The sequence below is a fragment of the Strix uralensis genome, chromosome 3, assembly GCF_047716275.1.
Source record: "Strix uralensis isolate ZFMK-TIS-50842 chromosome 3, bStrUra1, whole genome shotgun sequence".
NCBI classification, from domain to species: Eukaryota; Metazoa; Chordata; class Aves; order Strigiformes; family Strigidae; genus Strix; species Strix uralensis.
In genome coordinates this window covers 58,478,685-58,503,189 of record NC_133974.1, presented here as the reverse complement: position 1 = coordinate 58,503,189, position 24,505 = coordinate 58,478,685, and the positions used below count along the sequence as shown (strand labels likewise).

Sequence of the window (24,505 nt, the reverse complement as noted above, 5' to 3'; positions counted from 1 at the left end):
ATCTGAAAGTGGAAAATTACATGGGTATTTTGGGCTAATAAGACATTACAGCTTTCCGATGAAGATGGGGAAGGATCCTATTAACTGTTCATTCGGTTTAATTCTTTTATTTCAAAGAAGTATTAGACAATGAAAAAGCACTCTGAAGATTGAAAGAGCTCAATCAGAAAAGAACGTCAGATTACCAATTTTGTCTTCCTATCAAAACTCTGTGACCCCTCCACTTGTGCTGAACTCTGCTTGAATGGTAAAATGGGAAGTTTCACAGTGCATAGAGATGAACACACAGGTTTTTCCATATTGATCACCCCTGAAGCCCAGCAACTCTCCACTGATGGCTGCAGAGGCAGCCCTGCAGTGTTGCAGGTTGCCCTTCTGAAAGGGCAGCAACAGGAACAATCAATCCCTGAAGTGCTGCTCTTTAAAGCAAGGTGGTGCAGAGGAAATTTAAAAGTCAAACACCCCAAAGAATCAACACCTGCTCTCCTGCCTACAGAGACATCCCTGACATTGGGCAGTCAGGAGATGACAATCTATGTGCTGTATCTGCTGTAAATAAAGCCATCAGCATAGATGTGAGAGCTGAAGTCAGCAGTTTCAACGCTAAATCCCTCTTTAAAACCTACGATTAGAAGGAAAAGGATGTCAGAAGCCGAGACACACTCCAGCTGCAGGTTGTGGTCACCTGCCAATGTTCAGCTGAAGCAATCTGCTGGCACACCAGGGCTTGCCAAAGGTTGAACAGCATTTGGAGGTGAGGGGAAGGCGGTCCCAGGGAAGACAGTAAATCATATCTGATCCCTAAAGAGGTGGAGAGGGACAGCAGAAGTGGAAAAGGGTTTTGTTCAGTCTTTGTTCTTGCACTGTGCAGGCCAGACACAGCTGCAGCCCAAGGGGTTCCCTGAGGGTTAGGACTGCACCTCTTAGCTCTCCCTGGAACAAGAGCATCTCTGCAAAGAGCAGGAGAGGAAAAGTGGGAATCATTAAACCCCAGCCCTAACCTCTCCATTATAGCTTCATCCATCAAACAGGATTTTTACAAGTGCTTTGCAATCCCCCCCACAAGACTCCTTGTTGCTATCAGTAGGGGAATGCAATTTTACGCATCATGAAAACACAGTATTAGTATTTGCATGTAGCAAACAAAATTTTTAAAAAAGCATAACTGATGTCAATGGCAGAAGGATGATATGCCTGAAGGCTTGATGATAAACCCGAAGAGAAACACATGTGTTTGAAAACTACTGTCCTACATCCAGATTCACTTCTGAATCCACCACTCATTTTCCCCTCCCCAATTTCATGTCACTGTTAAGGGAGAAGCCGCTGTCCGAGCATTCGCACACCCATCAAGGAGTCACACAGACACACCACCCAAGACTTTCAACTGCGAGGACCAGGGTCCCTTCACAGCAGGTGACTCCAGGGCACCACCAACAGGTGCCCTTTCCGACTCCTCACACACACACTCACCCTCAGGCACGTCTTCTTCCCTCAAGCTCTACCCTAGGTTCCCCAAAGCAGAATCTCCAATCAAGGCCTTCAAAATAAAAAGCGTAATTTATTCTATCTATGGTGCACAAATTTAGACGGCTCAAGCTAGGTGCCTCTGGAGAGGGACCCCAAACACCAAAATCCCTGGGCAATTATATCCTTACAATCTCAGTTCCTGCTCCTCACACCATAGACTGGTAAATAGTAATATTCCCGCTCTTCTCTCTCACTCAATCCTTTTTCTCATCTCTAGGTGCCTTCTTTCTCTTTCTTGTTTTTTAGGCTAGTGGTTACCATGTCTGCTTTTCCTGGCTCAAACTGGTTCTGGGGCTTTCCAAATCTTCTTATTCTTCTTATAGGTCAATGTTAAGCAAAAACATTATGCAAGCTTTGAGTTCTGCTTTATCATGAAGAACTACTTTTAAGCAGCTAAACCAAGTCCTTAAAACCCTCCAAAACATATTAACAGCCTCTATGACTTATACACATGCCTGTGCTATTATAGCCTCACAATCTTTACCCCATTATCACCACCCGCTGCTGCTGTCAGGCTCAAGTGTGGTCAGCACCTTCATGTATCGCCGCTTTGCCACATTCCACAACACACTTTATCACTACGCTTTCTCCTCCCTTCTCCCCTACCCCAAAACATTCTGCACAACTATTGTCTTTGTTGCCACATGGGTCTTCATCATGCAGGCTCCATAATCGCATTTGCTAACGTTTCTTTTAACGTTAACCGGCTGTGACTGACCACACGTTATCCATGTCTGCTATCACTGAGATCAAACCTGGAATAAAACAACGGAAGGAAGCCTTGGCACACTGTGTACCCAAGAATATCACGTTGATGATAACTGAAGGTCACCTTCGGATTCAGCGTGCTGTGATACCAAACCTCAGACAATCTGGTGCTGTTCTTGCTCTTCTCTCTGCTATGTATACCACTTAAATGATGGTATTACACAGCTTTTAGCAGCCCGTGAGTGAACGTAATCCTGATGTTAATTCACCTGGTATTATTCCTGATCCATCTCTCTCTCAGGTATGCACAGCAACAGCATTCCCTCTGTTCATTCCAGGAATTAAATCTTCCCTTTACCCATACTGAGGAAAAGGACAAATGCGCTGGCTTATTCCGACCACAGTTCACATGTCAATGCTCTACATAAGGATATGTTCTGGCCACTCATCAATCAACCATCCAGCTTTACTTACAGTGACAAGCAGGCAGATCTACAGATTTTTTAATTGCCTTTGGTATGGAGAACATCACCAAAGAAAAAGCAGAGCCAGTGTACCACTGTGCTGCAGAGATCCATCTGAGAGGTTAATGTAGCAGGCACGATTTATAACAGATACTCTGAATTATGTCAGAAATCAAATTCGCCTTCATTGACCCTCAAGCTCAACAAGGCAGACAGGCACCAATACAAGACTCTACCCACCCTTCAAGGCCTGGGTGGTCCATTCCTTAGGCCTTGATGAGCTGTGGGTCTAAGCTGGCTAAAAGTACCTCGAAGCAGGAAACTGTTCTTGAAAGAGCTACTAAAAGTTCTTCTAAAGATGTACTGCTTCCAAAGAAATGCGTAAAACCCCAACAGATATAGAAATAGGGTAGGCTACATCTTACAGAAATGAAGAGACCATGGCATAGACGTCAAGATTTCATGTATTCAGCCAAGTTCCTTTCAGGGTTTTATTTAACATCAGAAAAATATTCATGCATAACAATTCAAGCATGCCCATTCCCACTAAAGGATGTCCAACATCCAACACACTGTACAGCCAACTGCTCATACAATGCTCTTGAGCTTTCTCTCACTATTTGTCCTTAGTAATTTTTTGCTTCTTCAGAGAATCCTCAGGGCAGCATGACGGAGAGGAGACAGCACGTATTTAGCAGTAGTATCATGTCTGTTAAAAGCACAAAACCTACCCTACCACAAATACCATTGGTCAGGGGTTTGTGCATAATACCCAGGCTCTTCCTACCAACATGTTCTTAGGATGCATCAGTCAGCCAGTCCTACACTGTCCTCTCAAGTTTTCATGCTCACTGAATTTCATGGGCTAATATTTGATTATTCAGAGATGTGCATTTTGAACACATCTGGGAGTTGATGGTCAAAATACTCAATATATATATGAAAATTACATCTGGATGAAGAAAGAGGGAGGAACATCTACAAAGTACTCTCCTGGAACTGTGGTCTTTCAACTACAGAATTGGAGGCTGAAAAACTAACACAGACAAAATAACTTAGTCAAAGGAGAATGAGCTGCAAGTTCACACTAAGTCCTTTACCAGTGCAAGTGGAAATTTTCTTTGAAACTCTATATGACTATAAAAAGAAAAATCGAAGTCAGGATATACCAATAGCCTTTCTAAGATTTCATGCAGCAAGAAAATATGCTGAATGTACGTAACCAGGAAAGCTGTAAAGTGTTGTTTCAGATTGCTTACTAAGTGACCTGAAATAGTTCAATGGAACTGGAGTAGTTCAGTGGCTGTAGAGAAAAATGGAGTGAAACAACTGTACCCAGTCGGTGCAGATAGCAGAACGCTTGCATTGCGCAACATGTTTTACATACGTGCCAGTAAATGTTTCTGGGATAATAAACTTTTCCACAATTAATGTCCATTATCACCCGCTTGGCACAACTGAATCCAAAGTATGTCACTCATTTGCCTCATTAGAAGACTATAAACTCCTCAGTCTTTCAGGAAACTTCCCTGATGACACTGTTGTCTGTTCTGCGTTTTGAAGGCTTCATCTCACACTCAGAAGGTAACATTTTCCCATTTTAGTGAGGACAAGCTGGGGAGTCATGAGAAAATCCACGCCCACGTCACAAATCCCCAGCTGAAGGATGGCCTCCAGCCACAGGGGAACACTTCCAATGCAGGATGCCCCATAACCAACTGGGAGGAGACTCACCACCAAATCACAGCATAGAGGGATCTGTGGGGTGCCACAATCCAGACCCTGGCACAGATCAGCTCTGACAGCCACATGTGGTTCAGCAGCAGGCTGGAGAAAAGACTGAAGAGCAGTGCAGCAATTTGGGCCACAAATGGCCACAAAACCACCAATCTGAGTGGGGGGAATGAAGCTGAAGCCAACGGTGTGAATGCTCAACAGATGCAATATGACAGGCAGCAAACAGCTGCAGACCTTTCTCTCCTTCCCCATGTCCCACTCTTGGATGTGGAGGAGGTACTTGCTACTCTGCTGGGAGGTACTGCTGCGCTGCACATCATCTGGATTAATTAGATAGCTACCCTCACTACTCAATCCCAGAGAAACAAAACAAAAATAAAAAAATCAGGGTTACATGGTAAAAATGCCTTTCCAAAATCAAGTTGTTCAAATGAATTTCTGAATTGGAAGTAATCAATTTGGTGATGTAATAGAAAAGCTCATTTGATCTGCTTGGTTTTTTGGGGTTTTGGGGTTTTTTTTTTCTTATCTGAACCATCCATCAATCTAAAGTTCTGTACAATTCCTACATTATCTGATTCAAAGTGCTGATTCAAAGCAAGGATTAGTAACAAATCTGTGCCACCCCAGAGCCATTAAAATAGCAAGTTAGTGGATGTGAAAAGGGCAGATGCATCTGATAAGTAAAATGACCTATCCTACAGATTTCCATGTTTGATTACTGGTATCTTCTCTGGTCATATAGATCCACTGGTACACTGTAACATCAGAGCTCTTCCTGAATTGTGGAGACAAGAATAAGATTGTCTTTACCACCAAAACAGAAGCCTCACACAGTGCAATCCAGTACTGCAGATACAGTGCAAAATAGTGCAAAACCAAAACCACCAGTACAATTTTATTCTTCTGAATAGTGAAGATACTTTAATAAAACTTATTAAACCCAAGCGTCAGTACCAGTCCTAGTATTAAATTGTTGAATATACAGCAGTCTTTCTGGGGGAAATTTATGACCAGAGGAAATGTTCTAGCCTTGGTATTTTTATAGCATCCATTTGTTTTTTAATGAATGGAGCGGGGGAGATCCAAGATTTCAAAGACTATTCAAAGTGTCCTCTACCTTGGAGAAGGGCAGTAGCCTACATCGGGACACCTGCCACAGCTCCCGAAACATGAGATGACAACTGGATACAACTGCTGTTGCCAAGGCACATTCATTTAGTCAGCCACTGTTCTCCTCAATAGACTAAAAAAGTATTTGCAAGGTCTCCTTGGGAGTCATCCTGCACACTTTGGTTATAAAACCAAATCATCCCGACCTTTTACCTTACTCCTCTGCCCAGTATCATTGATGCCCAACGTCAAAGCCACGGTGCCCAGCCCCAAGGCCTAACAGCATGCAGCAAGGGGTCCTCAACTCCTTTCCACATGCTGCAGACCTTGTTCCCCAAGCTGCCGCCAGCCTGCCACCCTCACCCTGCCCCCTCCCACGGGTGGCTGCCCTTCCCAAGGCTCTCAAGCAAACATCCTGCAAACTCAGCACCCCAGACAAGAAGTACAGACAGTTCACAAGCTATTTCCTGGCAATTTATTACCAAATTGCAGCATGATTCGAAGGAAAAAAAAAAAAAATAGTAACTGTTATTTTTGTTCCTCTAATTTAGAAAATGAGGGTGCAATTTCCTCCAGAAAACAGATGCCACAGAATTAGTGGTCGGTTTTTCCCAGTATTTTGTTCACAGTTTAAACGTTCAAATTGGAGTCTCAATAAGTGTTTGTTGAATGTTTAGAACAGTTAAGCTCTATTTTTACGTAAAGAAGTATCTTTCAGATGTCACAGTTCACCATAAAATGCTGAGCACCATGTTCATGCAGGGTGGCATTTCTCCTAGGATCTACAACTCCAGAGCTGTTACTGGAAACGCCTTTTTTTCTGGAGAGGCAGCTTTTCCACTGAAACATAATTAACAATATAACACATCACTGCAGCTCCTCTGCAGCTTCCACTTGCAAACCAACTGGTGCTAATCTCTGTCAGATCCCAGCATCACTCTCTCCTCAGATTCCCTTCCTCCTCACCCTCCCTCCCTCGAGACACACAAATCTACAGGAAAACGTGCGAAGACACTTTCTGAAGAGATATAAAATGAAGAACAGAGTGTCTGCTATGTTCCTCACTCAAAATAAGCGTATGTGCCTTTTATACAGCCTCTATGCTTATTTTCTTAACAATTTTTGAAACTCTCATACTGATACCAGACATGACCATGTCGTAATATTTCTTCCTCAGCTTCAGGTTTTTTTCCCCTCCAAGGACTCGCCCCTCTGAACAAACTGCAGAACAGCTCCAGCCTCTCCCAAGTTAGGTACTGGCAGTGCTGGCACCATGCAAGCGCAGCTCCAACACCACTGAGCTGTTTTTAGCTCCCATGCTGCCTGAAGCTGAGCATCTTCCCCCTCATCACATCCCATTTAGTGATGAGCCATCTATCCTCATGCCTATGAACCCTACACTCTGTCTTATGAAATCAAGCCTTAAAAAGGTCTCCATCAAGAGCATGTCACTATGTACGCTTCTATCCAGGCCTTTGCCCCAAAACATAGGATAGGTCAACACTGACGCTAGAAAAATCAGAACCAGGTCTTACCCTGCACGTATTTTGTTCAGCCATCTAGATTGGCTTGTTGTCTTCTGAAACAGTTCCGACTGGCATGGGAGGAGTGGAGCCAGATCCCCCTGCCAGCACCTGGTAAGACATCTGAACAAATATCCCCATTTTGGGAAAAGTTTAATTTCAAATGGTAATTACATCTCACCTTCAATGGGCTCCCGGTTTTCTAAGTCTAAACTGCTGGACTGCCTCACTTGTCAACAGACACAACTAACCAATCCGCTGCCATCTATACATGAAATGTGACTCTCGTCAGGCGGTAGCTTGGGCTGTCAGCCTTGCTTTTCTTCCTCTGTGAAATACTGACATTGGAAAGTCTTAATGAGGAAACTGAGATTATGAAAAACATCCTTCGCTCCAGAGACGGCAGTGCCGGCTGTCATCTCTGTTCCCCAGTTCTCAACCAGGAATAGAGCAGGAACAAATGCATTCAATCCTGCCCCGAATTGTAGCTCTACAGTAAGGTCTGGCCTGGAAATTCCAGCTTTTTGGTGGCTTTAATCAAATGGAACAGCACTGGGAGAAGGGAGGAGTGGTGGTAGGGAAGGGCTGCGCCATCCAAAATTTAACTTGACCTTTTTTTAATCTACTTTGATTCACCTCTAATCTTACACACATTTTCCTAAATTCTGAAAAGGTACAGAAATGAGGCCAAGATACAGATTTAAAAAAATAAATTACCATTTCCTTTCAAAATGTATGCTTAGAAAACTTACATAGTTAACATACTTATAGTAAGAGCTGATCAAGCGATTAAGTATACTTAAAAAGTTCCCTTTTTAAAAAAAGTACACCTCTGACTCTCATCTTTCAGTTCTTCCAAAGTATAAATCTTTATTTAATTTTAAGCAATAGAACTTCAAGTTCTAGGCTTTACAGAAATCTAAAGAACAAGCAACTTTTAAGATCATTATGGTGCGAAGTTTTAATTGATTTTTTTGGTAGTCAGAATCAAGAGGCAGATATCACTCCACGTGGACTTGCAAAATAGGTCAGCTGGGTAAATTTGTTCAGCTTTCTTCCACGCTCTTTAGATGCTTCACCAATTACTACTTCTTTCTAAAGTAGCATCCAAATGTGTTTGTTCTCTCTTTATACGACATAATTTAACTCTACAAAGGATGGCTTGTTAGCCAGCCACTTAATTAACACAGTGAATATACAGCTGAATGTCTGGTTATATCCATTCAAGATAGCTAAATTTCTGTGTCATGGTTTAATCCCAGCCAGCAACTAAGCACCATGCAGCTGCTCACTCACTCCTCCCCCCGCCCCAGCCCCAGTGGGATGGAGAGGAGAACCGAAAACAAGTAAAACTCATGGGTTGAGGTAAGAACAGTTTTATAATTTAAATAAAAAATATCAATAGTAATGAAAAGAAAGATAAAAAGACAGTGAAACAAAACCTAGGAAAGACAAATGATGCACAATGTAATTGCTCACCACCTGCTGACCAATGCTCAGCTAGTCCCCAAGCAGCAATCCACCCCTTCCAGCCAACTCCCCCCAGTTTATATATTGGACATGATGTCATATGATATGGAATATCCCTTTGGCCAGTTTGGGTCAGCTGTCCTGGCTGTGTCCCCTCCCAGATTCTTGTGCCCCTCCAGCCTTCCTGCTGGCAGGGCATGAGAAGCTGAAAAATCCTTGACTTAGTACAAACACTATTTAGCAACAGCTAAAAACATCAGTGTGTTATCAACATTATTCTCATACTAAATCAAAAACACAGTGCTGTACCAGCTACTAGGAAGACAATTAACTCTATCCCAGCTGAAAGCAGGATATTCTGTAATAACATTCAATTTCCATGGTAAGATGCATGAGTTGTTACAGTTCACTCAAAACAAGAAATTCCCTCTACCTAAATGTGATTATAGCAAGTAAGTTTCCATTTGGAATTTTAATAATCAGTAAAGATAAATGAATTAGTATCATGAATGAATATTATTTCTTTTACTTTCAAAACTTGCTAGAACAGAAACAATATACTGACTCTATTGGGAAATCTGTTTGAGAAACACACCATCCTGTTTATTCTGTTTCACCTTGAAGTGCTACTTCCAGCTACCTTTAAGTAACGACAACCTGGAAGGAGAGAAGGAACATAAAATGCGTTAGCCCATTAATAAAAGAAACTGCATGGACAGCATGTACACTCTCTTCAAGCTGTAAACAATAAAGCTACAAATTCAGAACAGAAAAAAAACTAGCATTGCCTTTTCAGTAAGCCTTCTTCCTACAGGCATTGTGCTCTGGCTCTATGCTATACACCTTGCATGTTCAAGCAAGGAGCTCCCAACCACATCAGTAACAGGATGTTTCCATTAGTAATCAGCTGAGATTTATTTTTATTCAGTTGAGTTCCTTCCTCAATTCTAGCTTTTCCAGCAAACAAATGCAAGTTCAAGGGGAAAAAAAAATAAATATTCCTCCAATCCTCACACGTTCATCTTCCTGAGCTTTTTTAAGCTCTCTGAGGTAAACAGCAAGCACTTTTAGTGACAGTTTCTGAGTAATGATGGGTAACAGTGAGGAGGTGGCTGGAAGCACCGCTGGCTTCTTAATGTAAACTCTTTTATACTACTCAGGGAACACATGTTCAATCACTGCTTATGAAACAGCTTTTGACAACATGGAGCGGACCTTTTTGCTTGATGTTTGTTTAAGTGAAACTATCTATTTTAGAAGCAATTGCTTTCATTTTACTTTTCTGTCCTTCACATTTTTTTGTTAAACAGAAGCAACCCACAGTCTTAATAACAGATTAGTGAGTGGCTGTCTTCTCTGGAGACTTCTTTATCACAAGGTTTCACTGCACTCCACTTCTCCTAAGAAAACATTTAGAGGAAACATAAGAAGGGTAGTATAGAATTTCTAATACCTGAGCTTCCCAAGAAGAAAACCAAGCGAGACGTATTAGAAGAACCCCATCCACACTGAGGGACCTTTAAAACATCAAAATATGATTGCACATGATGCCTACTTCCAAGAAAGCCATAGGATCGGCGTTTCATTTTTGAACACAGAACATAAATATCACATTAACACTTCAGCAGAACATGTTTACAGAAATCCCTGCATATTTATGGTACCATATTGTGCCTTGAAGAAAGCTTTTCTTAGGTGAACAAAAGCAGCAGCAAACTGAATTAGACTTGGAGCCTGAAACAGAGTACGTGCAGCACACTTGGAAATTATTTTACAACACTGAACTTAACCATATTTAAGACAGATTATATTGGCAAGATATTTAAGGCAGGGACTGCAAACCACTATGCTGTTGTAAGCAACTACTTCTTATTTCTTATTAAAGGTACTGTCACTGGCCTTCTTTCAGTCTGGGAAATAAGGTTCCCTCTTCCCTGTTATATTTTTCATGCATAGATGGTAACAAGGACTTCGCAGCAACTTTCCAGAGGTTCAGCTTTGAACTTGGAATGATAGGGTCACAGAACAGCCCAGGCTGGACAGGAGCTCGAGAGGTCCCTGGCTCAGCCCTGCCACAGCAGGCTCAGCACCGAGGTCACAGAGGGGGCTGCTCAGGGCTGTGTCACCTCGGGGCTGGATACCCCCCAAGCCTCCCTGGGCAGCCTGTGTCTCTGCCCCGCCCTGGCCCCAGGGGAAAGAAAGCCTTTTCCTCAGGTCCCACGTGAACCTCTCTCGCTTGCTTGGTCCAGCCAACGACCCTTGTCTCTCCGGCTCCCTCTTCTCCACCACCTCCCCGCAGGTACTGGGGCTGCTGTAAGCCCCCGCAATCCATCTCCCCCCAGGCTGAGCCAGCCCCATCCCTCAGCCTCTCCTCACGGGGCAACTGCTCCAGACATGACCATTGCACTCTTGATACACTAGAAAATGGCTTCTTCCCCGGAGGAAAGTGCATCCTATTTTACAGGGAAACAGGTAAGGTGAATCACGCTGACAGCCCCTATCAACTCCACAGCACCATCTGGCTCCTTCTGTCAGGGCTGAGGCAGCGTTGCTGTGTCCAAGCCCAGCTCTGCTACAGGCAGGATTACAGCTAAACCAGTGTCTCGTCCTTTAATTACAAGTTGTCTCTGTAAGAGCATCCCATTTGTGCTATGGAAGAAGTGGCAATAAAAACACAGAGCTCAGCTCTGCTCCTCAGTTCCAGAGTGGCTTCTCTGCTTTGCAGAACAGTTTATAAAGCCAATCCTCCAAATTTTCATTCATACAGCAGCAGAAAAGCTCCACCACTCTCACTATATCCTGGATTTAAATTAAGATGAAGTGCCATCTTCTACTTGGTACCATGGGGGAAATTCTGGTTACATTTCAGATACTATTTTCAGAACTGCTTGTCCACTCAGAGACAGAATTTCTAGACATCATTTTCCTGTCTTCTGCTTCCTTTAGTCCTCCTACCTAACCAAACCCCATCCACAACAGACAGAAGAGATCTTTCAAGGTCTCCATATAAATACTTACAGGACACACACTATTTAATGAAAACTCTCTTAATTAAGGACTGTAAAATCCACCTTTGTAGATACAAATTGCTTATGAACAAAGCATACCCCATATTGCCCAAGAATTAAAGCTATTTTTGATGAGGCAGAGACTCACCTTAATGACAATCTCTTTGGCATCACGCAGTGATATGTCACAGAACACTTTCATTTGTTAGTATGAAACATGTAACAGCTGCCAACGCTTCTGCTTCTGTCTGAGCAAAAGCAAGATACCTTGTAATGAAGAAATTATAAGTATGGATGGGTGAGGTGCTCAGCTAGAGGATACAAATGACACAAGACTCGAAACTAGGCAAAACAAAACTTAAAGAAGGTGTCAAGCCTGAGCAAAAGGGAATACTTTATCCAGACAGAACATGTACTTGCATGAATTTTATTAATGCCTGTCTGGTATCTTAGCCTCAGTCACTAGACAACATACAGAAATCATGAAATACCACACTTCCAGGTGTTTTCTGTAGTGTACACAGCCACAGAGCTTCCACATAAACACTCCCTAGGATACAGGATAACTCCAAGATGTTTCCTAATCAGAGTATATTATGTCACAGGGAAAAAGTACACGCTCTAATGCAATATTGTCATGAAAGTATGAAGAAGTAGCACTATTAAAAGCTCTGGGCACGCAAACTGAAACTTCCTTCCTCCCTGGTTCTCATTTTCATTTTTAGTAGTTCCTTTTCTTTTAAGGCCTAATCACACAGGTACTGCTAACTGTTTAGTATTTGTATCTAACACAAAATACTGTGAAGAGTATCCTAGCGACATTACCCTTCAACAAGTAGGCCTGCTCCATCAGGAATAATTATCACAAAGACCAAACCCAGAGATCTGAAGGCTCTGTCTTGTAAAAATGGCTTGCATACTCCAGTGATGTTCACTTTAATAGTTGTTTTTATTGACCTGCTGGCTTCTGTTTATGCACACAGAGTTGCAGGATGTGGATCTGATCCAAGACTGACTCCAAAGGAGGGATTTTGATTGCAGAGGAGGAAGCTGTACCTACCCAAGAGGTGTTGAATGCAGCATGTCTTCCAAGGGCATTTCAACAACTCTGCAGCTGCATTACTAAGCACAATAAACTAAAACAGTTCCAGGTTACTCAGAAGCCTATGGACAAACGTGGGGGTTTCCCACAGAATTTTCGTAAACCAGTTTCAAAGGTAATTGAAAAAGGCTAAAATAAAAGGCTGTTCATTTGCCCATGAAGGCTGGAAAGCAGCATAAATTATTCCTCTGTTCTGCATCTGCAGGTGTTTAGATCTGCAAACATAAACAGTACTGTGTACTACAAACCCACTTCACCTCTCTCTGTCAGACGGAATATGTGGACAGGATGGGGAAAGCCAACAGAGAGGAAAATAATGCGTTGCCATCATTACATATGCAGCAAATAGCGGTTAATCTGGATTAAAGAACCAAAAAGCAAGACGTACTCCCTGATCTGCAATTGCTTCTCTGGGATCTTCCTAAGGACACCACAGAAAACGGAAGGTTTTTAATGAAGAGCTGTGTCCGTGCAGCACAACCTAGCCCAGAACTGCCCCCACCTGTGGGGGCTGCACAGAAAGGTGTGTGCTACGTACCAAAGCAAGCACATGCAGAAAAGCTTCTGCTGCATATATTACCGTGCTGTGGCCAGCCAGCTGAACACCTCCTCTCCAAATGCCTCAGCCTGGATGCACCTGACACAGCTCCATGCTCAAAGGCTGCTCCCTTTGCGTACATGATTTCCTGTGGGCAGCGCAAACCTGACCCAGCTGGTAAGATCATCATCCCCCTTCGCCAACACTGGTGTTTTCGGCTGTGGACCGACATGCTGCCTCGGCCACAGCTGAGCCACGTGGAGGGCTCCTGCTCTCAGGCCTGCTGCTGGCTTTCCCACCCCAGCCCACCCCCCTGGACCCTGGGCAGGGGCAACGCTCCCCTCCCTGCAGGGTGTCCCTGCCCTTCTCCCACCTGCCAAGGTAAGGGCGCACGGGCTTGCGCACCCCACCCAATCTGTCACAGCAGTTCACGTTAAACACTTCCCCTGGCAGGGTTTTAAGATCCCTTGAATACACCTTAACTGAAACAGACTGGGTAGCACCTACCTACTACATACACTGCTACACCCTGTGTTTCTGGGAGCAATGCAACTGGTGGTGAGGGGTGGGGGGTGAGAAACCACAGTGGGAGTTGTCTCTTAAACCATCTGGGAGGCACCCAGCCCGGTGGGGTGCCTGGTGGCAGCTCCCCGGGGTGCAGCAGGACCTGTGCAGGGGGGGTGCCGGGAGGGCCTACGTCCTGGCGGAGGAGAAGGAAGGGTGTTTGGCTTCAATGAAGTGCAAGAAGACGAGGCAGGGCAAGATGTTACAACAGCATATGTGCTTGTTCCCAAAGAAAAAGAGGTTCTTGTGTGCCTCGTTCCTCCGCTTGCTAATATAAACCAGGAGAATAAAGTCAAATGTAATTGCTATACAAGCACGGTGCTCTCTCTTTAGCACAGACTTTAATAATGTATAAACGATTTCTAAAAGATGTAAAGGAGAGCTTAGTGCAACTTGAATGCAGATGAATATTTAAAAAGAAATTAACATTATTCACTAAGCACTTTACTAAATTGGTTTCATTTATATATGTACATTCATGCCTAGACAGCAAGTCCAGTTGATGATTTCTACAATAGGAAAAAAACTAGCAAGTCAACTTACTATACTATTAAGGATTTCTAAAAAACAATAAAACAAAACAAAACAAAACATCCAAAGCAATTTTTCAGGGAGGCAATGAAAGAGGGAAGAAAGACAAGTATAGTGATGGTATTAATGGTGGTAAGACAAGGAAGGAGAAAATGGGCAATTACCTATAAACACTGCTCTTAACTTTAGTTATGTAACAGAACAAATAATCAGAACAATAACCACCACTTAAAAGTCAATTAAAGCATCATGTATTTACAAAGGTCTTGCTAGATAAACTCACTTTTCACATTTCTCCTCCATTATCCTTCTCCTGTCATGACACTGGGAGAGTGCTACAGCATCCCACTATGCAGATAAAGCCAAAAAGGATGCTTGGATGCAGTCGTAACCAGACAAAACACCAGTGGCAGTAAGAAGCAAATTCAAATCTAATCAAAAACTTGTAAGCAATTTGGAGAAACTGATTGCGGAAGAAAGAAGGTTTTATTGCGACCACAGTAATCGAGTGTTTGCACTGAGTCAGGGTAACAAAAGAAAATTACTGCACTGCCGGCTATCAACCCTGTATCCAGAAGTATTAAATTATGGGCTAGGAAAGCAACAAGTTGGTTTATAAAGTTGAGGAACAACAGCATCTATATGTATCACATTACCAGAAACATCTCAGACAAATGGAGCTTATTTTGAGGGGACTATGGAGGAGGAAAAGGCATGATCAAAACTTCCAAGATTGTGCACTCTCAAGGAGCAGAGAAATTGAAAAATATATCACCAACCCTGTAAGTGGCAGCAGCAATGAAGCTCAGCATCCTATGGAGCACCCACACAAATTTTCGCATGCCTGATAAGCTGAATGCTTGCTACAGCTCTTCCCTCAGTGGGGGCATCAATCCCATTTCTCTCATCTCCCCGGTCACCAGCAGTCTTGAGGTTTCTAAGAATTTTATCACACTGAAATCTCTACTCTTCTACTTATATTGGTTGAAATTGATCCGCAGGGGCAAAAAATTACTCTGGGGCAATGAGGGGGACTATCAGTCAAGATGGCATTATTAGTTTAGCTGAAGCTGGAAAATCATGTTAGGAAATCATGTTGAAAAGAATACAGTCAGGACAGAGGGGAAGGAATAACAAACAGAAATCTCTAATGGGAAAAACTTCTAAAACCGTAATTATTAAGTCAAGTGCAGAAGACATTCCTTCATGTGAGGAAAGCCAGATTTTGGAGTTTTTCACAAACAGATCACCATTCCTGACTTTCTAGGATTTCTGCTAAGCCATACTCTTAGGCTGCAGTGAAAATCTGGATGATCCCTTTGTAAAAAAGTAAATGCCAGAATCTTAATCCATTCTAACACAGATGTTTGACTGTCCAAATACTTCTAGCAGACAAGATCGTTTGGATTTACTTTTGCAATTCTTTCCCTTCAGCACTGGTGGCGATCCCATGGGTCTGAGTGGCCAGTCTGGATGCCAAAGATTGGAACAAATCAAGCCATCGATCCGAAATCCTGCACCTGCACTGTTTCACTGCTCGCAAAACTGTTTGGGAGAACAAGGAGCACACTACGGAGACGTTGCAGTGAGCAGAGGCTCTTTGGCCAAGATATGGAGAGAGAACAGAAATTTCCCTTACTTTTCCCCCAAAGCCATGCCCAGAGAAGTGAGCAAGGTCCTGGAGCAACTTCACCAGAAAGAGAAATCAATAAAGTCCAACAGAAAACCCGGCACGACTTCAGGGAACATACAAGCTCCCACAAGAGTGATCTTCAGCTGATGGAGAAAACTACACATATAATTCCTCACAGATTTTCATCCCAGGTTTTAGAAATGAAAGGAAGTAGGTACATTCTGAATAATTCATCTAAAACACTCATTATACTAACAGAAAATATTATTTGAACAGCATAGATCAATAAATGGACACAAGGGAACAATTTTGCACTTCAGACAGATAAACAACACGACCTGAGTTTCTCTTGCTGCATTTCACGATTTGCATCAATATTTTTTAAATTTGTCATGATTTTGAAGCTTGTGTGTATTTTTATAGCATACTGATGTGTTATGCTGCTTTGCTTAAATTTGTTATTGTCATGACACGTCTAAGACAAAATAAAGTAGGCTGGTCTCTATTCCAACAGAGGGCATTTCAAAACCAATGTACAGAACTAAACTGTCACTCTCGTGATAAAGTATTTGCTTTTAGAAGCTTTTTGGGTATTTCTAGTGAAGCTTCAATTTATCTTACTTCCATATAAATATTTTTTATCAATCGACCATAATGTAACATTTCATAAACATCACAGCACAAACATTCAAGTTCATCGGTTCAAAGAGAATATTAACAATTGAAGCAAAAAAAAAAAACCAGCCCAGACCATTCTCATCGCCATGAGTTCTTCAGGGAGGAAAGGAGAACAAAGTGTCATGGGCTTTCCTTCAGTTGTTTTCAAGGTCTCTGTTCTGATCAAATATTTCACCCAAACTGTTTTTTCTAGCTACAAAAAGTGATGAATTTATACTTAGGTAAGGCAACATGCCCTATATATTTTCGTATTTATCAATCCTAACCACAGTGCCCCCAAAACTGGCTAGGATTTTCTTAGAATGACCAAAGTCTCATTACATTTCAAATTCAAATCTTTAAGAATTGGGTGTATCTGTACCAATGAGACAAACAGCATGCTGTAGATAATTTTATCTACTGCTTCAGGAATATTTTGAATACTCTTTTACTTCCTCCTTTGCTAAAAGCACTTGCCTGCTCTTCAGAGACCACAAGTAACTTTTAACAAATGCAGAGGAGCATCATTCATAACTGAATTAAGAAAAAATTCTCTTAGTGCCAACGTTTTTTTGCAATCAGAAAGAAATTCCTGTCCTGTGAGTGATCAAAGTACAAGGACACTCTTTTCAATCACAAAAAGATGAAAGTCAACGACGTATTTTAACTGATTTTCTAGGAACATCTTTTGCATCAACAAACTCCATGTTAGTTGTACACTATCTTGTCCACGCAACTTTAATTATGGACTTTGTGCACAACGGTTATTTTTCAGATGTATTTTAATATAACTAAGCGGTGTCATTCTGTAAATAAAGCTGGTATTTTCACTCTCTGCTCTTCATGTTCTTACCGCTGATTAATTTGACCAAACACGATTTCAGAGAGGAGCTGTAGATAAAAATTGCACCTGGAGCACTTCTGATTGCTTTTCTGCTGGAGAAAAAGTCATTTTAGTTTTCTTCCTGATGAGAGGCAGTCTATTTATAACACCTAACGTTAATAAACATTTAACCTGGTCGCTCAATCGTACGGAAGCATCTAGGACGGGGAGGCACAGGCAGATTATCCGTGATTTATCCACGGGCACGCAGAACACCCGGGACACGGTCGGACACTGGACCCCACGTCCCCCGGAGCACCCTCGGCAGCTACTTCATCTCTCCTCTCCGCAGCACCGGGGTGCGCGTCCTCTGCTGTAACTGCCCCCCGGCCCTCGCCCCGGAGCCCGGGTGCCGGTCCAAGGGCTGCCCGAACGCGGCGGCGGCCGCGGGGGCCGGGCTCGCTGCGGGGCCGGGGCTGGGGCGGGCAGGGACGCGCACGGTACCCGCTCACGCCGCCTGCCCGGGGGTCGGCCGGCCGGGGACGCTCCGCCGGGCCCCCGGCACCGCCGCCGCTTCCGCGGGGGTGCCCCCTGCCCGCACCCGGGCCGGGCGGCCGAGCCACCCCCGGCGGCCTCGACGCGGAGGGGAGCGGGTCGCCGCCCTGCGCCGCTCCCCTCCGCCCGACATCCAACTTGCCCCGCGGCCGCCCCCCTGGTCCCCCCCCGCCGCCGCCGCACTCACCCGGCGCCGGAGGTGCCGCTCCCGCGGCCGGCGGGTCCCTGCCCTCGGCCCGCGCTGCGCCGGGAGCCGCGGCCGCGCCGGGAGGCGGCGGGGCTGCCGTGCCCGCCCTGCGGCCGCACCGCCCCCCCGCCGGCGCGCCCGTCCCGGCAGGGAGCGGCGCGGGGGGGCCGCGGCCAGGGCCTCCCCCGGAGCGCGGGAGGGGGCCGCAGCGCGGCACCCCGAGGGGCTGGAGGGGACGGACCGTCTGCGTGAGCTGACCCCCGGCGCGGGCACGGGGCACCGCTCCCCAGAACGCCGAGTGTGGGGCGGCCCAGCTTGGCCCCCCACCCGACCCCCCACTTGCCTCTGCAGCCGGGAGAGGGGACCTGGCCGGGCCCTCCCCACACCTCCAACAAGCGGGGACGGACATGCCCCTCCCGAGGGTCCCTGTCCCCCCGTGGCCCTCCCAGAGGCACAGGGCTGTCCGGTGGCGGCGAGGGGAGCAGATGCCGGTGCCCGGTCACTCAAAAATAGCGGGGGAAAAATACAGCTCTTACCCGGAGCCTTGCTCTTTTTAGTCTCAGTTCTTCGTGTTACACATTTTTTTTTGTCTGCAGTCCCTCAAACTGCACCAGCAAAATGACACAGGACATCCTCCCGCTCCTTGCCCAACGCAAACAGCCAGTGTCTGACAAATTCTGGTGTGAAAACAATGCGAAAAGTTGGCACCTGGACGTAGCCATATGTGACCCCATTTGGCTACAAGCTTTGTTACACCGCACAGGGAGAGGCTGTGGTGCAGCTGCAGGAGTCTGTCCGAAGACTTCTGGCCTCTGGGACGTGCCTTTACGCAGGAGCTTGAAAAAATCCAACCTGGGCCTGAAATCAGCAGTCTTTGCTTTTTTCCTCTTAAAATGTTGCCTTGTGAAGAATATTGCAAGTTCTCTGTCTTAATTGCTGTGTTTCAGTGGAAACACAAAAGTTAACACCTGGCATCTCAGAGTATATCGAGGCACCAGCACATTCCCTACAGCTGAATGCGTAGGACCGTATGACACCAAACTGGCTTTGAGAGTTTTTTAGAAGATCCAGGAATTTTAAGCATTGATTTTTAACATAGTTGTTTTACATTGTACCAAAAGGACCCTAGACTATCTATTTTGAAATCCCTTTAAACTCTCTTGAAAATCTCACTACAGACTATCTATCTATCTATCCATCCATCCCTGAGCCTTTATCCAGCTATTTCCCTAGATCCAGTCATAGCCATGTGACAAGGGAACCTGCACAGAGGTTTTCCATTTATACCTGATGGACAGATTCAGCTAAAGATGGGTTAACATACCCAGGTTTTTCAGTGCTTACACTACAAACTATGTCAAGCTTTTCATCATATTTATTTATGATAACAAATAAAGGGAGCCAGAGAATTAGAATTTTATTTCATTTTGAAACTGAAGTTGGTATTCCTGAACCTAAAATCCCTTGGGTTTACTTTTTACATTTTTTTGGCGTGACCTAGAATACTTAGGATCTATTTTTAAGACTATTTAAGCCATGTTATTGCAGTAATCCAATTTACAAGGGGAACTTTAAGCACCTAATAACTCAGGTGATGGCTTAGAATTGGTTGATTATCTTGCATTTTTATTAGATCTTTCCAAATGTCCTTTTAAAGTATAAGAGCTGTAGTTTGGAGTCATGCCAATACTCCCTCTAAAATACTTTTCTTAGAATGTAATTTATTATATCTCCTTTAATGATTAGTCTCTTTGTCATTTATTTTATTATTTGGACAGATGGTTTGATTTCTCAAAAAAACCTTATGACTACTATTTTTAGCTTAATGATGAAAATAATTGGCAGACATCTTTTGTTTTCTGGGTTATAAGAAAGTTTATTCAGAATGATCCTGCATAAAGCTAGTATTTATATTACAGATTTACACTGAGCAGCTCATTTTTCCAACAGAAACCAGAATTCAGTGGGCTGATCACCTACGGTGCTTCGTTTATGTGAGGACACATGAGGAAAGAAGAATATACCCAACCCCCATACAGAGCACCATTACAGATACTAGTGCCAGGATACAGTCCTGGACTTAGCTTGGTAATACTGTGTGAAGACCTTAACATCCTTCTAGCCCATCTGGATGTCTTCTGAGGGAAAACCCAACCTGTCTATTCCTTCAGACTGATGTAGTGGTATTATTTATTCTGAGGTGCTCCTCACCTTTCCTCATGCAGCCCGTGTCTGCTGCGTACAGGTGGGATTTCATGTGTGGTGTTTGGTGTGGAGCGCTTCAGATGCTGGTTCTGAATTAGACCCAACAGAAATGTCTGGAAGAACTGCAGATGCGAGTAAGTGGGATGGTTATTATAGGGCAAAAAGTTCTTCAGGGACGTGCATGTTCCCACCGTGGCACTGAGAGAAAAATCCTGTTTGCAAAGCAGCAAATCAGTTACCTTAGTGATATTCAATAGTGGAAAGCTGTTTCAAAGCAGCCGGGATCAACTTATTTTCTGCTGTGGGCATGCCTTGACAGGAACATGGAGCATCCCACTTAGAGCCACAACAGGGTTTCTCTTCCCTTTCTTTATCACAAACTGCTGTTTCTTTGATTTATTTTCATTCTTCCCTCCTTATAGCGGTATCGATGTCACTTAAAAAACAGATTTTATATCTGTAAGGCTTGCTGAGAAACTTTTCATGTTGCTCTGTGCAGTTCCTATAATTTTAGGCATCTGGAGGATTAGGAAAAAATCCTAGTGTACTTTAATAATATGCATGCCAAGCCTTTCTTTCTTTATATTATATTGTACTTATTGTTGGATGTTTCTGATAGAAAACAATATAAGATTAAATGCCGTAGAAGCTTCTAATGAAATCGGTTGCTATCACAGGAAACAAGCCCATGAGAAAAATACTGTAGATGACTATTTTTGAATTCCACTTGAGAAATTTATGAAGATTACGTTTTACTGTGGTGCCTAGAAGCCAGGGAATGAATTCAGTAGCCCAGATCATTGCTAGTCCTGTGACCATGTGCCACCTGGCATCTAAAATTTTTCAGATAAATGGGATATAAATAAAGTAAAACCAAACAAAAGCAAAATGCAGACTTTTATGATTATTTTGCTCCCTGTGTGAGGTGCTCCCACTGCAGCGGGCCCTGGCAATGCCAGCCAGGGGAGAAAGGGGAAGGCACCTGGAGAGCAGCGGGGCGCTGCAGGACCACCGTCCTTTTCTGTTGGCCACCTCACTGGATGGGCCATGTAGCAAACCTCCTCACAACAGCCCTGAGCTGGGGACAGAGCTGGGCTGAGCTGGGTTTTTGTAGGATCTGTGCAGCCACAGTACTGGATGCAGGAATGTGTCAGAGGTTTAGGCTGCCTTTTAAGATGGAGGCAGTCTTGCCTTAGTAAAGGCTTCTGAACTCTCTCTTCTAGAGACCTGGCTTTAGAAATCTGACATTTTGTCCTCCTTAAAAGCATCGTCTTAAGAAATGCAGAATATATGAATACTCCTTGGAAAAAAAACCCCTAAATTCTTAGAGGGCTATAAATAAGTTGACAGAGCTAAATAGAAGAAGAGGCCTTCTCTGAAGGTAAAAGGCATTTTTCAAAAAGTAGAAGTTGGGCACAAACAAGGGAGCTTACACAGATAAACATAAAACTACAAGCAAAGATTTTGAAGAACACCTTGCTAAAGGCAAGTGTAAAAGTTACTAATAAAACCTTAGACCACAAGAACTGGGAAACTTTGAAGAGCTGAGGGATGACCAAGCAGTAGAAGATCACAAAAAAGACCACAGAAGAGGTGCTAACTCAACTCTTTGTTGCTGTGCTCATTACCAAAGAGCTTGGAGACGTTCATATTCATACTCTTTCTTTACAAAAATCAGGTCTGAAGAGTTATCTCACATGGAATGGTTGGAAGAAAAAAATATCCCAGATAAGTAAAATGGATAATAAAACCAGATGGCCTAAGTCCTGTTTACCCAGAAGTTCCTAGAGAGGTCAGATATTGAATAGCTGTTCCACTAACTGAGGTGTAAACTTACCAGTCAAATAGTTTTTGAAGTCAGCCAAACAGAAAGTACAAAATTTTGAAAAGGGCTCCAAAGAATATTTGTATTTGAGGCAATCCACTTAAAAATATCCTAAAGAATAGTATCAGCTGGCACATGAATAACTCTGAACTAATGGGGAAGCATGAACCTGCCTTTTGTGGAAGGAAGCCACACCTCACTCCTATCTGCTGAAGGCTTCATCAAGCTCCTTCATATGTAAATGTCCAGTCTATATGGGACTTTTAAATACCATTCATGCTTCTGTCAAGGTCTTTTAGGAAATACCGATGAAGACCTTTATAAAGAAACTCAACTATCTCGAGATTAAAAGGATTAATAACTACTTAAAGGCCCATCACGGGATATTAAAGAAAATGGTCCAGATGCAACTTCTGTCTCACAACACAAGAGACACTGAGTGTAATCCTCAGACAGTGAGTTTGAAAAAATAAAAGGAAGTACTTGTTCCACATGGCACATTATTAAATGACACTTTGCCCATATAATCAGACAATGATGTAGAAAAAAAACATAAGTGGGTAAAAAAAGTGCAAATTGTGGAAGAAATATCCATCAGGTGCAATTAAACATAAAAATTCAGATTTCCAATGCTTTATATGTGTGAGGCCTCTAATAAATGACCAAAAGCAGCAAGGCTTGTGATAGCTATTATAATAGCCTTACAAAGGCTACAAACAGAAAAGCAAGTGCATCACCTGTGTCCCAGCTCCCTGCAGCTTTAACACCTGCAGTCTCGTGCTTACTTGGGGAAAGCTCAGATTCTGGAGATGTTCAGAAAACGTCTTGGGGAGAATGTTAGTTGGAAAAGTGTTTCAGTAGGAATACTAGATTTTTTATTTACTTTTTTTACCAGTATTTTCCCTAAAATACAGACAGCATGAGCACTGCATGGAGCCCTTCCTAGTTTGCATAGCACAATTACTCTAAGTGGCAACATCTTTTTCTTGTTACCATCACATCCTCATGTTGATCCAAACCAGGAGAGGGCCTCCAACATACTGGTCTCCAGCAACTGGTCTCTAAATTAGTTCAAAGCAAGAGTCAACTCTACAGAAGTTGAAAGCAAATATGAAACAAAAATCAAGCTTCTGATTCAAGAGATTACAGGTATGCAATCCTCCTGTCGTCTGTGATACAGTATCAGGCTTTAAGTTTCACTGCGACCTAAAGCAGAACTGACAGCTATATATGTGGCACTCTAAGGAGAAGGGAGGAGATTACATTGCCTAGATTCAGAAATGTCTACTCAGAGGATCTGCAGCTGAAATGTTTGTTTGTATCAGAATGATAAAGCCAGGGTTTGAACAGAGATGCTGCTTTTTCAGCCTGGAGTTGGCCCTGACAGGTTGCATGTGAGATGTGCCCTGCAGATATCCAGCTCTTGCCTCCTACCCTTCCTCATTTCCAGGCTCCCACACGCATTCATAAAAGGATTAGAGCATTTAAATAGCCCAGTTACAAAATTGTATTGAAACTTAGATACTGATGCAAATTGTACAGCCTGTTGGCACTGTATGAATCATGCCAGGCCTAGAATGAGTCTACATTAATTCCAAGAGTGCTGTTTCTCCATTTCCAAACTAGTTCTCTTTTGATATTCATATTGCGAGTTGCCTTCATTTAGATTATTTTCTTTCTTTTTGCAATTTGCCTTTGCATCTATTAATGCTCTCGCCAAGTCTCTGTATACATAGCTAATTTCCAAAGCTTCCCTCATCCTGTTCTGTGTTTGATCTCCATTTCTTCCAAAGGAATGTAAACAATGGCAATCAGAAATTGAGATAAAGAAAGAGGCATCTCTTGAGCTAGCTCTTACAGACAAATCTTTCATAGAAACAGAACCAGAAGAATCAGGAAAGAGTCCATTCCCACTGTAAAGTTCATCTTTGTATCCCAGATACAGATAGAGTTGACACGTGACCTATCATTTTGGTCATCCTCACTTCCTTCATAATGAAAAGTATGCACTACCCTTTGAAGCCTGTTCCTGCTTATTCTAAGGGAAAGCAAGCTGTTCCCATGTCACCTCCATGGAGAGCCTGGGCACACATGTAGCCTTCACCAGCAGCACATACACCATGCCATCAACAGCAGTCTTGTCTCCAGAGAATGGAGGAAGACGAGTCAAGCTGGTGATACTGCCACTGGGGAGGCTACTTGCTGTGATGGCTGGTGCAATGAATGGCCATATTCAGATGATACATTTGAGAGTGGCTGTAAAGCACCTGTCATTAGGAGTTTGCATTTATCAAGTCAGATGTAACTTTGGTGTATCTGGTACATGTCGGGA

The 24,505-nt window shown here is 43.4% G+C and overlaps 1 protein-coding gene across 7 annotated transcripts in view; it reads right to left on the bottom strand.

The window, feature by feature from the left end:
- Window positions 1-18,799, bottom strand: part of PKIB (cAMP-dependent protein kinase inhibitor beta) — a 58,668-nt gene extending 39,869 nt beyond the window's left edge. Inside the window, exons 1-2 of one of the 7 annotated variants that reach the window (XM_074862402.1) lie at window positions 18,144-18,224; window positions 17,432-17,511 (exon numbers count right to left, since the gene is read on the bottom strand). The gene's annotated coding sequence lies outside the window, so the exon portion shown is untranslated. Of the gene's footprint in view, window positions 1-9,162; window positions 9,203-17,431; window positions 17,515-18,143; window positions 18,267-18,486; window positions 18,603-18,679 lie in introns of those variants that run through there. The other 6 variants (XM_074862406.1, XM_074862404.1, XM_074862407.1 and 3 more) reach the window with 6 other exon arrangements.
- Window positions 18,800-24,505: the final 5,706 nt, after the last annotated feature.